Here is a 12989-nt window from a genome sequence, read left to right on the forward strand (position 1 = left end):
AGGTGCCGGATAGAGAACACCTTGTAGTTCGTATCTGTAGTCTACACTCTCATCTCCTGCAGGAAAGAGCCTCAGGAGACGATCCTTTCAAAGGGCAGTGACCAAACAAGATGCCATATGTAATCCTCTACTTGTGTTACTATAGCAACCTAGACTTCTGTAGATTGTGTGCATCTCTCTGTCTGTGGTGCTGAGAGGAGTGCACATATGCTCTGTGCCTTTTTATCTGTGTAAGGCTAGAGGTTCATGGAATGTATGCATCTCCTTAGTGTACTCACTAGTATGCAATTCATGTATGGGCCCGCATGTGTGCATATGTCAGAGTGTGGGTATGTTTTTGCCATGTGAGTGGCCACAATAGCCTCAGAGACCACTGCTATGTGCTTTGAAACAACTCATTGTGCGCATTGGCTCTTTTGTTGGGGAACTCAACGAATGTGGACAGAGCAGAAGCAGCAGCAGCAGCAGAATACTTCCATGAAGCCCCAGTGGCCTAATGAATAAGGCACTGGCCTCCTAAGCCAGGGATTGTGGGTTTGAGTCCCATCTGGGGTGATCTACAGCAGAGTGGCGCAGTGGAAGCTGGGCCCTTAACCCAGAGGTCGATGGATTGAAATCATCCTCTGCTAACACTGTTTTCCTTTGCTTTCTCCCAGACCACCTCGATGCTACAACAGCATATAAAACAAGATTTACAAGTTGGAAGACCACATCCACGCAAAAACCTCCAGCACCTCTGAGGAACCATGGTGGGAGTTTTGTGTGGGAGCTACATCAAGCAATTGGTGTTGCACTCTAACCATCACAAAATGCATATGGCCAGAGGCACACTGAGCTCAGCCAAGTGCCTGTAAATTATTTTGTTTTGTGGATATAAGCCACCTGCACATAATGTTGGGGATAGAGGCAAACAAAGTATGGCAGGGTGCTGGTCATTTCAGTAAAATGGATATTAGAGAAGCATCTTTGAGCCCAAGCCAGCTCACAAAAGGTATGGGCCAATGTTATGTGCTTTGAAACCACTCATTGTGCTCCATGCATAGGTTCTTTTGTTGGGCACTCCTGAATGTGGACAGAGAAGCAAGGCAGTACCTCTGTAAAGCCCCAGTGGCCTAATGGATAAGGCACTGGCCTCCTAAGCCAGGGATTGTGGGTTCAAGTCCCATCTGGGGTGATTTGCAGCAGAGTGGTGCAGTGAAAGCTTGCTGGGCCCATGGATCAAAACCATCCTCTGCTAACACTGTTTTCCTCTGCTTCCTTGAAGTCCTGACCCCATCAACGTCTGTCTCAGTGGTTTCTTCTAGTGACAGGATAGTTTAAAGCCTTAAAAATAGGAAATTAGATTTATAAATCACAAATTGTAATCTATCTGTAGCATTTGCATCAAATAGAAGACAGATCGGTTTCCCTCAGGTTGCAATGAGAACAAAAGCTTCTTAAATCTAAATGAACAGACTAAAGCTTTTTAAAAACCAGAGACAGCTGGTTTTAACCTTTTGAGTAACACATTAACTGTAGTGCACAGACCAGCCATTCTGTGACTGAAAAACTTCTGTTGGTCCACTGTAAGTCTGCTCTCAGTTTTTTCTCAATTTCCTGTACAATCCAAAACAATGTGAATCTTAAAGAAGAGACACTCCTCCAACCATAAGTATCACTGGTGGTTACAATGCTGGAAACTATTCTGGCTTGAAATGATTAACTGATAAGTCAATGTCTGAGTTTCCATGTCATAAAAAGATGTCTTTAATTTCAAGCCTGCCTGCTGATCATGTTTGCTACATACGTACCTTGCAGCTCCACTGGCTCTCATATTTAAAAAGTGACAGGTAGATGAAAACAGGATCAGACGGGGATGTTGGATGAAGACGACAGGGAGGAGAGAGGTGACATTTGTGTATATGTGTGAATTATCTCTGCTGTAATTGCTTTCTCACTTGTGCATGTAGAACATGTTTCTTCATGCTGCTCTTAGTTTATAAAGTCATCCATCATTGTCCTGCATGTCATCACACAGTTTGTAGCTCATATTAAATTTCAAAATGAGGCTGCAGTGAAGATGGATGCACATTATATTCTGATGTCTACAATTTCCTTGTTCATGTGTCAGGATGGATAGCCAGGTTTGGGTATATGTCTGTGTCTATATGGTCCCTGTGCTCTTCACCGTGAGCTGCATTCACACTGTTACGGTTCAGCTCAGTGCTGGTTATCTTCAGAAAGTAAACGTAGCTGCAGAGTTAACAGGCTAATCATGTTTCTATGCAGCTCTGATGTTGCTTTTCATCTCATTGCATCATTTTTGTAGAAAAAAAAGAAAGTTAAAGTACAAAGAAGCGCAATTAATTATTGAAGAAAGGAAAATGTGAACAGATTTAGCTTTAATAAAGTTTATCTCTGCGCAAACTAACTTTGAATTTTTATCCTGCAGTACTGGCAGCAATACACGGCCTCATATTTATCTCAAACATCCTCCGTTTTCCCTGAAAGGAAACACTGCAATTTAAGAAAACACGTGTTAAAAAGAGACAAAGGAAACAAAGAATTCATCTCCTGTCTTTTGAAAACATCTAATCTGCCTTTAGGAAACTTAACCACAATCAAGATGGGAAGTGAAACCAACGTGCTGGAAGTGGCACAGGTGACATCAGAAGTTTTTCCAGTGGACATTAAAAAGTGATGAACACAGCCAAGACATGCATGTTGTTACCATGGTTTGTGACTTCTGAATATTTGAACTTGCCTTTTCAGATTATTCAAATCAGCAGGCAAATAATAAACAAGTAAATGCTGAGATAATAAAATCAAAATCAAGGGAACAGATTGTTAATAAAGGCAATACAACTGTAATTTCAGCTATCTCTCCAACACCACTGAGATTAGTAACATAAGACGATAGTTTGTTGTATTGCTGTGTGATGTTCAGAGTTGTGTAAAGTTCTGTTCCTGTTAACAAAACTACACATTTCTTGGCTCCACTTTAAAGAGCTTAAACAAAGCAAACTTTGCACAAACCAATAATAGTCTCTCCTTCATGCCACTGAGTTGATACAGAGCTATCTTTTCCAGGAGTTTGGGATTTTGTTTCTTAATGTCTTGACTACATTGGGTTGCAAAAAAAAAGTACTAGTCATTCAATTTCGGAGTGGTTCAAAGTGTCACCACACAACTTTATGATGGGTGACAAAGACGGACGGTCTGCAGCTGCTCAAATTAAACTACCCCACTCACTTGTGTTCTGTTTTTCTGTATTCTTTGACTTAGCATCATTCATATATTTGCAGTACATGTTTCTGCAGAGCATTTTTCATTTTCATTTGCAGTGTGCGTCCTTGAGTTTGTTTTGGACTGTTGTATGTTTCTGAAGTTGCAGCATGTTTCTCTTAGAGGTTGTTCTGGCTGTTGCAGATCATCTGCCCTTATTGGCTATTGCACAACATAACCGTGAGAGGGAGAGAGAGCTGAGATGTTTATTGGGCAACTTGCAGATATTAATATTTAAACCAAGTACTTCCTTGCTAACTTTTCCTTGCTCTTTGTGTGCTACTGTGTGTGTTTGAGTGTATTTCTGTGTGTGTGCTCGTTTGTGTAAGAGACATGCCCTCTCCAGCTTGCTTTCGTCTTCCTTAAGTACATGCAGCTCCCACACAGAGCAGCACAGCGGTGACTCAGCCATTACTGTGGAACAAGCTCTCAGTGCAGTCATCGTGTTCAGAGCTTTTAAAAAAGTTCATTGGCCTTTTTTAACTTGCATGGAAAAAGACGAGGCTGACATTTTGTCACATGAGACCTTTCCGAAGACCTACTGTTACGCCTCTCTGTGAATATCTGTCCCCACTCATGACTAATTGTCAGTTTCATTAGAGTAATAAGAAAGAAAGACAGTAGTATTGATAAAAGCCTGTGTTGTATTGTCATACATGACCCTGCAGATCCCTATAGCAGGTAGCTCTGTAAATATAAAAACAGCTCTTGTCGGTAGAGTAGATCAGGCACGCAGACAGAGCTGGAAAGAGTCCTGGAGCACCAAAGACTTTCAGTGGTTCACTTTGGATTTCAGGGAAGTGATTAGAAAGGTTGGAGATCTGCTCAGCCAATAACGATATATATTTAATACAGGTTTTCGTCCTGGCCATGGAACACTGGACCAGCTCTACACCCTCGGAGGGTGCTGGAGGGGTCATGGGAGTTTGCCCAACCAGTCCACATGTGCTTTGTGGACCTGGAGAAGGCTTACGACCGTGTCCCCCATCCCCGTATCCTTTGGGGGGTGCTCCGGGAGTATGGGGTGGATGGCCTGTTGCTACGGGCCATTCAGGCGGAGGGTTTCCGGTTCGGTGGCCTTGGGATTCCGTCTCTGCTCTTTGCAGATGATGTGGTCCTATTGGCTTCATCGAACGGTGACCTCCAGCTCGCACTGGGATGGGGATCAGCACCTCCAAGTCTGAGGCCATGGTGCTCAGTCGGAAAAGGGTGGCTTGCCCTCTCTGGGTCGGAGGGGAGTCTTTGCCCCTGGCGGAGAAGTTTAAGTATCTCAGGTCTTGTTCACGAGTGAGGGGAAAAGGGAGCAGGAGATTGACAGACGGATCGGGGCGGCGTCTGCAGTGATGCGGGCGCTGTACCGGCCTTAAGGCTGATTTATACTTCTGCGTCTCCCCTACGCAGCAGGGGCTGACGCAGACATGAGCACCACATACTTGTGCGTCGGTGTGTCTGTGTCGCACAGCTATTCTCCGCCGAAACACCTGAGGGCAGTGTGGTCTCTCTGATAGCCGGCCGCCTGCTTCCGGTCCCGCTACGATCTCTCTTTACTTTTCCACAGCGATTCAGAGCGTGTTATGTTAATCTACAGCTGATACATGTTGCTGTTTATCATACAGACATGATTACATGAAGAATAGAGAGGAGGAGATTAAATACACGGCCGATGTGCGGCCGATGTCCGGGATCCCGGAAGTGCTGTAAATGCGGGAAAGACAAAGCCGCCGAGCGGACCAATCACAGAGCTTGCGGTCCGCGTCGGCTCTACGGGGAGTTACATTTTGGAGGAGGTGCACGTCAGCTACGTGCCTAGGCCTCGGCGTAGGTACGGGAGCTACGCGGACCCCCGGCGTAGGCTACGCCGTTGATTCAACGCAGAAGTATAAATCAGCCTTTAGAGATAGGGTTAGGAGCTCAGACATCTGGGAGAGGCTCAAAGTAGAGCCGCTGCTCCTCCGGATCGAGAGGAGCCAGATGAGGTGGTTCGGGCATCTGGTCAGGATGCCTCCCTGACGTCTCCCTATGGAGGTGTCTCGGGCATGTCCGACTGGGAGGAGGCCACGGGGAAGGCCCAGGATACGCTGGCGAGACTATGTCTCTCAGCTGGCCTGGGAGCACCACGGTATCCTCCCAGAAGACCTGGTGGAAGTGGCCAGGGAGAGGAGTGTCTGGGCTTCCCTGCTGAGGCTGCTGCCCCTGCGACCCGGACCCGGATAAGCGGAAGAAGATGGATGGATGGATTTAATACATTTCAAAAAGGGGAGTTGATGAGTGTTTTATTATGTGAATTCAATATTACAAAACCAAAAGTAACAAGCGGGTTTTGGAAGAACTACTGCAAAAATATAACTGATATGACCATAATCAAAATGAATATTAAAGGTGTTTTTCTTAATAGAAAAAATGTATTGCATTAAAACACTATCTCTTCTTTTCATCCGCACTTATATTTTCCGTACCTATATGTTGGCATCAACAGAGGATGAGTTGAGGTGTTAAATGATGACATTATATATCCACGGCTCATCCCACATGATAAATGATGCCTGCACACAAAGCTGCTGTTAAAATGGCATTCATTCAAAAACAGTCAACTTTAACCAGACATAAAAAGATGGCTTCCTATGTAAAGGTGATAAACTTCATTAATAAAAATGTATTTTCCTGCCAGCCAAGAATCTGAAACAAAAAAAACAACAACAAAAAACAAACCTCAGCAGCCGTTTCTCTGTGTTCACAACCTTTCTTTGATTTTGCTCCCAGGAATAAAATGAAGAAATCTTATAAGCTCTCTAAATGTTCAGAGGCACAAAGACAAACATCCAAAGCTGAATAAATGACATTTTTCCAAACAAAACTCCAATTACCTCCAATCTATTTACATAACCTCGATTTAAACCGCGGCTCCTGCCCCGTTATCTTATTTTTCCCTCTCCTCCTCATTGTTTGTCAGTGTATCGACTTTAATTCTCTTTGGTGTGGTGACTTTTGGCAGAAAATTAAACTTCATATTTTCTCTCGCTTCCTCTTTGTCTCCCTCTCTGTGACTCTCTTTTTCCACCCTCTTGCTGGTATCGAAATGCGTGCAGCGTGAAATTAAAGCCGATGCATTTCTGACTGCGAAATAAACTTGCCCCACTGATGAGGTTGGAGTTGGTCCAAAGGCGACGGAAACACTTTTACACTCATTTTCCTTCATGCTGGAATTATCCACTTAGTTTTGTTCGGCAAACATTCGTCTGTGAATTACGGAGAATGCTGCTGCTCCTCAGAAGATCCATGTTTTTCTCAGAATTACCACCATTTCCAATAAAAGGGAAAGGATTTAATTTGCTGCTGTGGTTTCGAGGTCTTACCATTAAGGATGCCCTGATCCTTTTAAGTCCTGATTGGATACCCATACCTGGGCTTTGGGAATCACAGACACTGAGTACTGATCCATTACCAGAGTTAATTTGTAAACATGAGGATGAGGATGAGATTGGGGATCATTTATGTGGAAGGCAACATCAGTCTTTTCTTACTTTGTTAAACTGAATAAATAAACTAATCTAATAAAATGAATCAACTGTTATTACAACAGTCAGTCTACAACTTTCAGTGGCATCTTTCACACCCTGCTATGACATCAGCTTTTTTTAAGCACTTCAGTTTTACAAGCATGTCCTTGATGGCAGTCAAAATCGAGTGACAGATGTGTGACGTGTGTGATGTGTAGAAGTCTATAACTCACCAACCTGCATTATTTGGTGTGTAACTCATGTCCAACCAGTCTACTGTTATAGTCTATGTGACAACATGCTAAAATCAGAGCTCAATATATCTGTGGGGAAGCTTCTCGCAGTTACAACTTTGAACGCTGCTGATAAGAGTTCACATTCACCAGCACTACACATTCTTGTAGAGTTTAAACAGTGTGGTCTTAGAAAAATATGTACGTGAGGGCAAACGATTCTGTGGTTCCAAGAGTTCAACCAGCAGCAGAGTTTCTCGTCTTCAACAGCTTGAAGGGGAATCCAAGAGAACCCCCTTCTGAGGCTTTCAAACCATCACTTATTAGTTTCACGTGTTTTTGCAGCAGACAAAGTGAACTGCTTTCGTTTGTCTGAAGTTTTTTGGTTGGTTTTGGCATTTTCAGTTACGTAATATATTTTGTTATGCTACCACCATCCCTCGAAACGTTACCTTGGCGGATATTGCAAGAAGCTGTAGATGTTGTTAGCTTCCTTTTTATTATGTTTGCTCTGCCTTGCAAAATCTATGTCTATGAGACAATGTTGTGTTACTGATTGTTAATGACTGTTTACTGATTTATTTAATGTTAGTGTTAATTGAGAAATGGTAATTGTAAAGCATGGGAAATTGCTTTTGGATTTGTGCTTTTATCTAGTCTATTTTAGTTCCTTTTTTGATGAAGAGGTTTTGTGTCTCTGTCTCTTTAAGATAAAGTTGTGGGTCGCACACAGACAGTCGGTGAAGTCAGTGGAGGCTCGACTAGCTTTGGATTCACTCTTTTTTTTTTACCTTGTCTGTCGTGTCGTATTGTTTTATAGTATGGAATCCAGCATCATCTATAAATATTTGGTTTTGTGACACTTTTGAAAAGGTGTTTGTTTTTTACACTCTACAACGGCCTTGGAGTGGATGATCGCATTAGATGCATCGGGGAGACACGTGTAAGCCAGGACTACCAGCTAGCTTGCAGTTTTGTCAGCTACACACAAGCTTGCCTGTGTGCTTATGACACATGAAGTATTAAATACATACTGTTTCCTTAAACCCAGAACAGCATCAAACTAAACTGAATAGATCAGCCCTATGGATTGTTCCATTGTCACCATAACCTGTTGTGTCAGTATCCGACTATCACTCAGTATTAGGGTGATCGGTGCATTCCTACTTACCACAGATTATAAATAAGCAACCTCATATACTAAGACTGTGTAGACACAAAAGAGAGAAGAAGACTCAGGAGAATAAAAGAACCAGCATGAGTTGTCTCACATCAATAAAAATCAGAACCAGTGGGAAGGAGACGTCAATCAAACACAATCTGTGAATGAGAAAAGGCTTTGTCAGGTGAATGAAACAGAAGTAAACACTGTTTTGATGTCACTTGACAACCATAAAGTGAAAAAAACAAACACTGAGGTAATTCCTTCTCTCCTCTGAATTTACACAAACCCAGCATAAACGAAGAAAAAATCTTGCACAGATGTATAGGATGTCTAATTTTCACTCAACATCTTTGATTCGAGTGTTACAACAACTAAATACACAAACAGATTATAGAGATTCATGCCTGAATCAACAGAGTAGAGAAAACAGACTGTTTGTTTGTACATGCAGAATATGTCCAGGAGACACATGGATGAGGCATAACTCGTACTTTTCATTTCAATAAGTCTTACCTGAGTCACCACCACTCCTTTATACCAGGTTCAAGACAAACATGACCAGCAGTGAGCTGGCATTTGTTTTTTAAAGCAATTTCACACAGCAAGACTTGTGTAATCTTTATGAAGTGTAATACTTGTAAGAATTTGTGTGATGAAGTCAGACTGTTAATAAGAAGCTGGCATAGCCTCTTTGTTTCAAAACCTTTGTTTCAAAGCCACCCTAAGGCGACCCAGTGGGGCTAACGTCAATCCACAAAACGACCAAATAAAATAACAGAAAACAGCTTCTAAAATATGAACTGTGGGGTTATTATATTAAAAGACAAATAATTAAATAATGAAACAATGATCAACACAAGAACAACACAGAATCCTTGTGAGAGGCAGCAGTCCACAGTCCAAATGGCTCTCACTACAGCGGGCAGCACTTAGGCTTTTAAAGACCAGCAGCCTGTTGCACCAGCTGGGCGTAAGTTCAAACGTAGCCTAGTTTGAACTAGGCTACGTTTAGAGCCTAGAGTTTACACTCTACTAACGTTTTGGGTGTTGCACCAGTTGACATAGTTCCAACATAAGCCTAAATTACAACTTAAATCTGACACTTAGCTCCTAGTTGGTGTAAAGGCCTCCGTAGAGTAGGTAGGTAGGTAGCCATGGCGTGTCATTTTGAAAGGTGGGATGATTTGGAGGATGAGGAGATAGAGGGTTCTCTCAGCTAGATTACGTCGGCAACGCGTCATCCGTGAGCGGTGAAGACCATTGGGGTCTTAAAATCTTAAATCTTAAAATCTGAATATTTTATCGACCCAAATATAAGACCTGAATAAACTGGGATAACTGTGAGTTACGGACAGACCCACATGCCTGGGACCAGTTGCTGAAACTAGCACTGCCAACCTTCGCTGGTCATTTGTTGTCTTGAATTGAGGAGTCTTTTATCAAAACCGGCACTACACAAGGTTTGTTTCCATAAAGTGGGTCATGACTGCATGTCATTAAGGAGATGGTGGTGGGTCCTAAGACCAGGCGAGTTCAGAACCACTCCTCTGATGCATGGCTACCTGTGATTTCAAAGCTAACCTTTTCAAAATGATAGAGGTGTGATGATGTATTACCAGTCCACCGCCACTTTTTGCGAAAAATAAAATATGCTATTACAATGACAAGATGCCAAAGTCAAGGCCCCAAAGTCCAGAAGGGCTACATCCATTTCATATTCTCAGTCTATGCTAGAAATACCTGATTTGATCAACATGAAAGATCTTATTTGGTGCAGAGTACGTTTAAAATTCAAGGACACAGTCTGTCAAATTCACAACACCAGCTTGTTTTTTTTTCTGCTCTCTCAGGAAAGTATTAAGGGAATGAGTGGGTGTCATTTTACTCTTCTGACAGAAGGTATCTCTTTTGTTGTTGTTATAAAGTAAACAGTGTTTTGCATGCTGTGTCTCAACTAAGAGCCTCAGTATGACTGCAGAATATTAACAGGATGTTTGGATGTGGAAGTTTTCTGGGTGCTTTTAGTAGAATTGGGACAGCTGTAATCCAAAATCATTCTTTACACTCTCATCCTGAAATGACGACAGCTCACACTGGGGAGCAGAGGATGCAATTTCAGCACTGTATGCAATAAGTTACTCTTTGAAAGGTATGAGCGCTGGGGAGAAAGTTCCGGTATAATACATTTAAGATATTGAATTTCAGGATTGCTTCCTCTGAGCCTGCTTTAGTAATCGATCAGTTTTGAAAAGTCTGATAGCGACTTCCAAAGCAGGAGCTCAATGATGATATATCCCGGTTTACAGATGACCAAAGATGGAGCTGAAAGGAAATTTAAATGACTGTATCTCAGAGAGTATTGGTTATAAAAGCTTACAATTTCCATGCACTTAAAAGCTGCTCATCCTTTTGAAAGTGATGAAGAAAAGGAGTGTTTTTTATTCATTACTTTGATCCTGAAAGCCCCCGGGGGAATCTATTGTTCAGTTGGCAAATATCTGTCTTTGAACTCTCTCCGTCTCCAATCATTGAGAAAAATCATCTTCAGATCATCATCTTCAGAAGCTGAGAGTCAGGAGCACATTTAAAACCTGGCTTCATTTCCCCTTTAATCTTTGATGATTATGACTCACGCAGCTTTGCTCCAGCTCTCTGATGATTATTCACTCAACAGCCCATTTCTCTCTTGGCTGAGGTTGCTCCCAGTCCAGTCATATTCATCAACCGTCGCTTTAATTGACTGATTAAGTCGTGTCTCAGAAAGCCAAAATGGCTGACTGAACCATTAAACTATGACACTGGCTGTTTCGAAACGGCCTGCTACATACTACCTACGAATGTAGTAGGCAGTAGGTATTGCCTACTACATACTGCGTTTTAATTTTGTATGTAGTATGACTGTTCTGTTCGAGCTGTGTTGCAGTAGGCTAGGCCAGACGTCACTGAAATTCCTGTTTCGGAAAGCAGAAGTAAAGAACGACCAAGCTGATAGTGAAATGCAATTTAATAATTTTCACAGCACCTAAAAACTGAGTTCCCCCCTTCAAAAAAAGAAGAGAAAAGAAAAATCGGAACAAGCGCTGTGCATTGTGGGAAACTAGGGGAGACTGGTCCGATATATACTGTGAAATTTTCCCGAATCAGTACGACATCCTGGGATTTTTGGTATACTGCAGATTTTGCTCTTGTTCACATACTACATACTGAATTTTGGCCAAATCAGTACTTACTGCTAGTGTAGTAGGCGGTTTCGAAAACAGCCTATGACAATGACTCTGCTTGCAAAATGGCTGACTGAAATCCTTCAACCTTTTCTATCCCTCCAGTCACTTTGTTTTGTTCAGATTTGATCGCGAACGCACGAGTTGATCTTTTGTTTGCCCTCACATGAACACATTCCACGTTTACATCTGAAACACAAAACCTTCAGAGTGAGTAGTTGTCTTACGACCAAGAAGCAGCCGACTGAGGGTGTGGTATTTTATGACTGTCACTTTAAGACGACAGTGTTGCAGCAGCAAGATTGGATAATTCTGATGAAACAAAATACTTAAAGCTAGTGTTGGTAGTCATGGAAAACTAGCATAAATTTGAATGTAGCATTTCCTCAGGACTCTGTCTAACCCCTCCCCCCCTCCCCTCGGAGCTCTTCCAAAACGACGCCCCCACTCACATGCACGAGTGCTGCTGATTATATGCGACCATGTGATGGTGACTGATTCAAAACCGGTCCTCAGCACATCGTTTGTGTTTTGCACTACGTCAACTCATGTCTCACTCAGTGGTAAGAAAACACCAAAACATTATCATAGTGAAAGCTAAAAACACAAACAGACACGAAAGGAACACTTTGCAGGAGGCGGGCAGAACGGCAGGACGGGATTGGTTGGTGTTTTCCCAGGGTTACTCCGGCTGTAGATAGCAGCTTATTTTCCGCTCTTTTTTATAAACACATTATGTATTGATTGCCATCGGGACATAAAGATAATTTTAACCAGTATAACAAAAAGTGTATCTAAATCTGACTACCAACCCCAGCTTTAACTCAGTTTAATATTGTTTATCTGTCACCTTTCAGACTAACTTGCCTGCAGCCCAAAGTGCTTTACAAACAAACATACAAAAAAAAAGAACTGATAGAAGGTGATATGTTAATGCAACAGTAAATCAAAAGTGTATTTTCATTTTTAAAATTCTATAAAAAATAATACATTAAATAATTGATAGAAGTAAAAGTTATTCAGACAGAAAATTACTAGAGAAAGAAGAAACTGTTTGAAAAACTACGGACATATGTCTTAAGTTCCCTTTAAAAATATAAAAATTGAAGAGCTAAATTGCTGTAGAACTATCAATTATGTTTTGCCTACTGTACATGTTACATTCTGCTGTAGAATAAATGCTGACTGTAAAGTGATTGCTCTTCCTCAATAAAGAAATAATAATAAAAAATAAAAAAAAACTATGGACAAAAACATTGACTAAGAATATGAAGTTACTACAAATTAAAATCCAAAAAGTATTTCATTTCCTTCTTACAAAAACATCTGATGTCCATCGTCAGTGACTTCCTTTGTTTGGGGCACGAAAACAAATCTCTTTCTGAGGACCTTAGTGATTCATCTGGAACATTATATAAAAGACCTGTGATAACCTGTGATATATGGAGGAGTACGGTCAAGCTTACATGAGACGTATACAAGTTACACCTTACTAAACTGTTTTTGTATTTTATTGAAAAGAAAAACTTTCAATGATGAGTCAATCAATTTAACGAAAGAAGAGGGAGGAGGATGCAGAATAAGCTCTCGGACAGTAAAGATTTCACTT

At 41.6% G+C, this 12989-nt stretch overlaps 2 non-coding genes across 2 annotated transcripts; both read left to right on the forward strand.

The window, feature by feature from the left end:
• The first annotated feature begins 482 nt into the window (after positions 1 to 482).
• trnar-ccu lies at positions 483 to 555 on the forward strand. The gene has a single exon. It is a non-coding gene; the product is annotated as a tRNA-Arg (tRNA).
• Positions 556 to 1101: 546 nt separating this feature from the next.
• Positions 1102 to 1174, forward strand: trnar-ccu. The gene has a single exon. It is a non-coding gene; the product is annotated as a tRNA-Arg (tRNA).
• Positions 1175 to 12989: the final 11815 nt, after the last annotated feature.

Source organism: Notolabrus celidotus, chromosome 11 (genome assembly GCF_009762535.1).
Source record: "Notolabrus celidotus isolate fNotCel1 chromosome 11, fNotCel1.pri, whole genome shotgun sequence".
Lineage (NCBI taxonomy): Eukaryota > Metazoa > Chordata > Actinopteri > Labriformes > Labridae > Notolabrus > Notolabrus celidotus.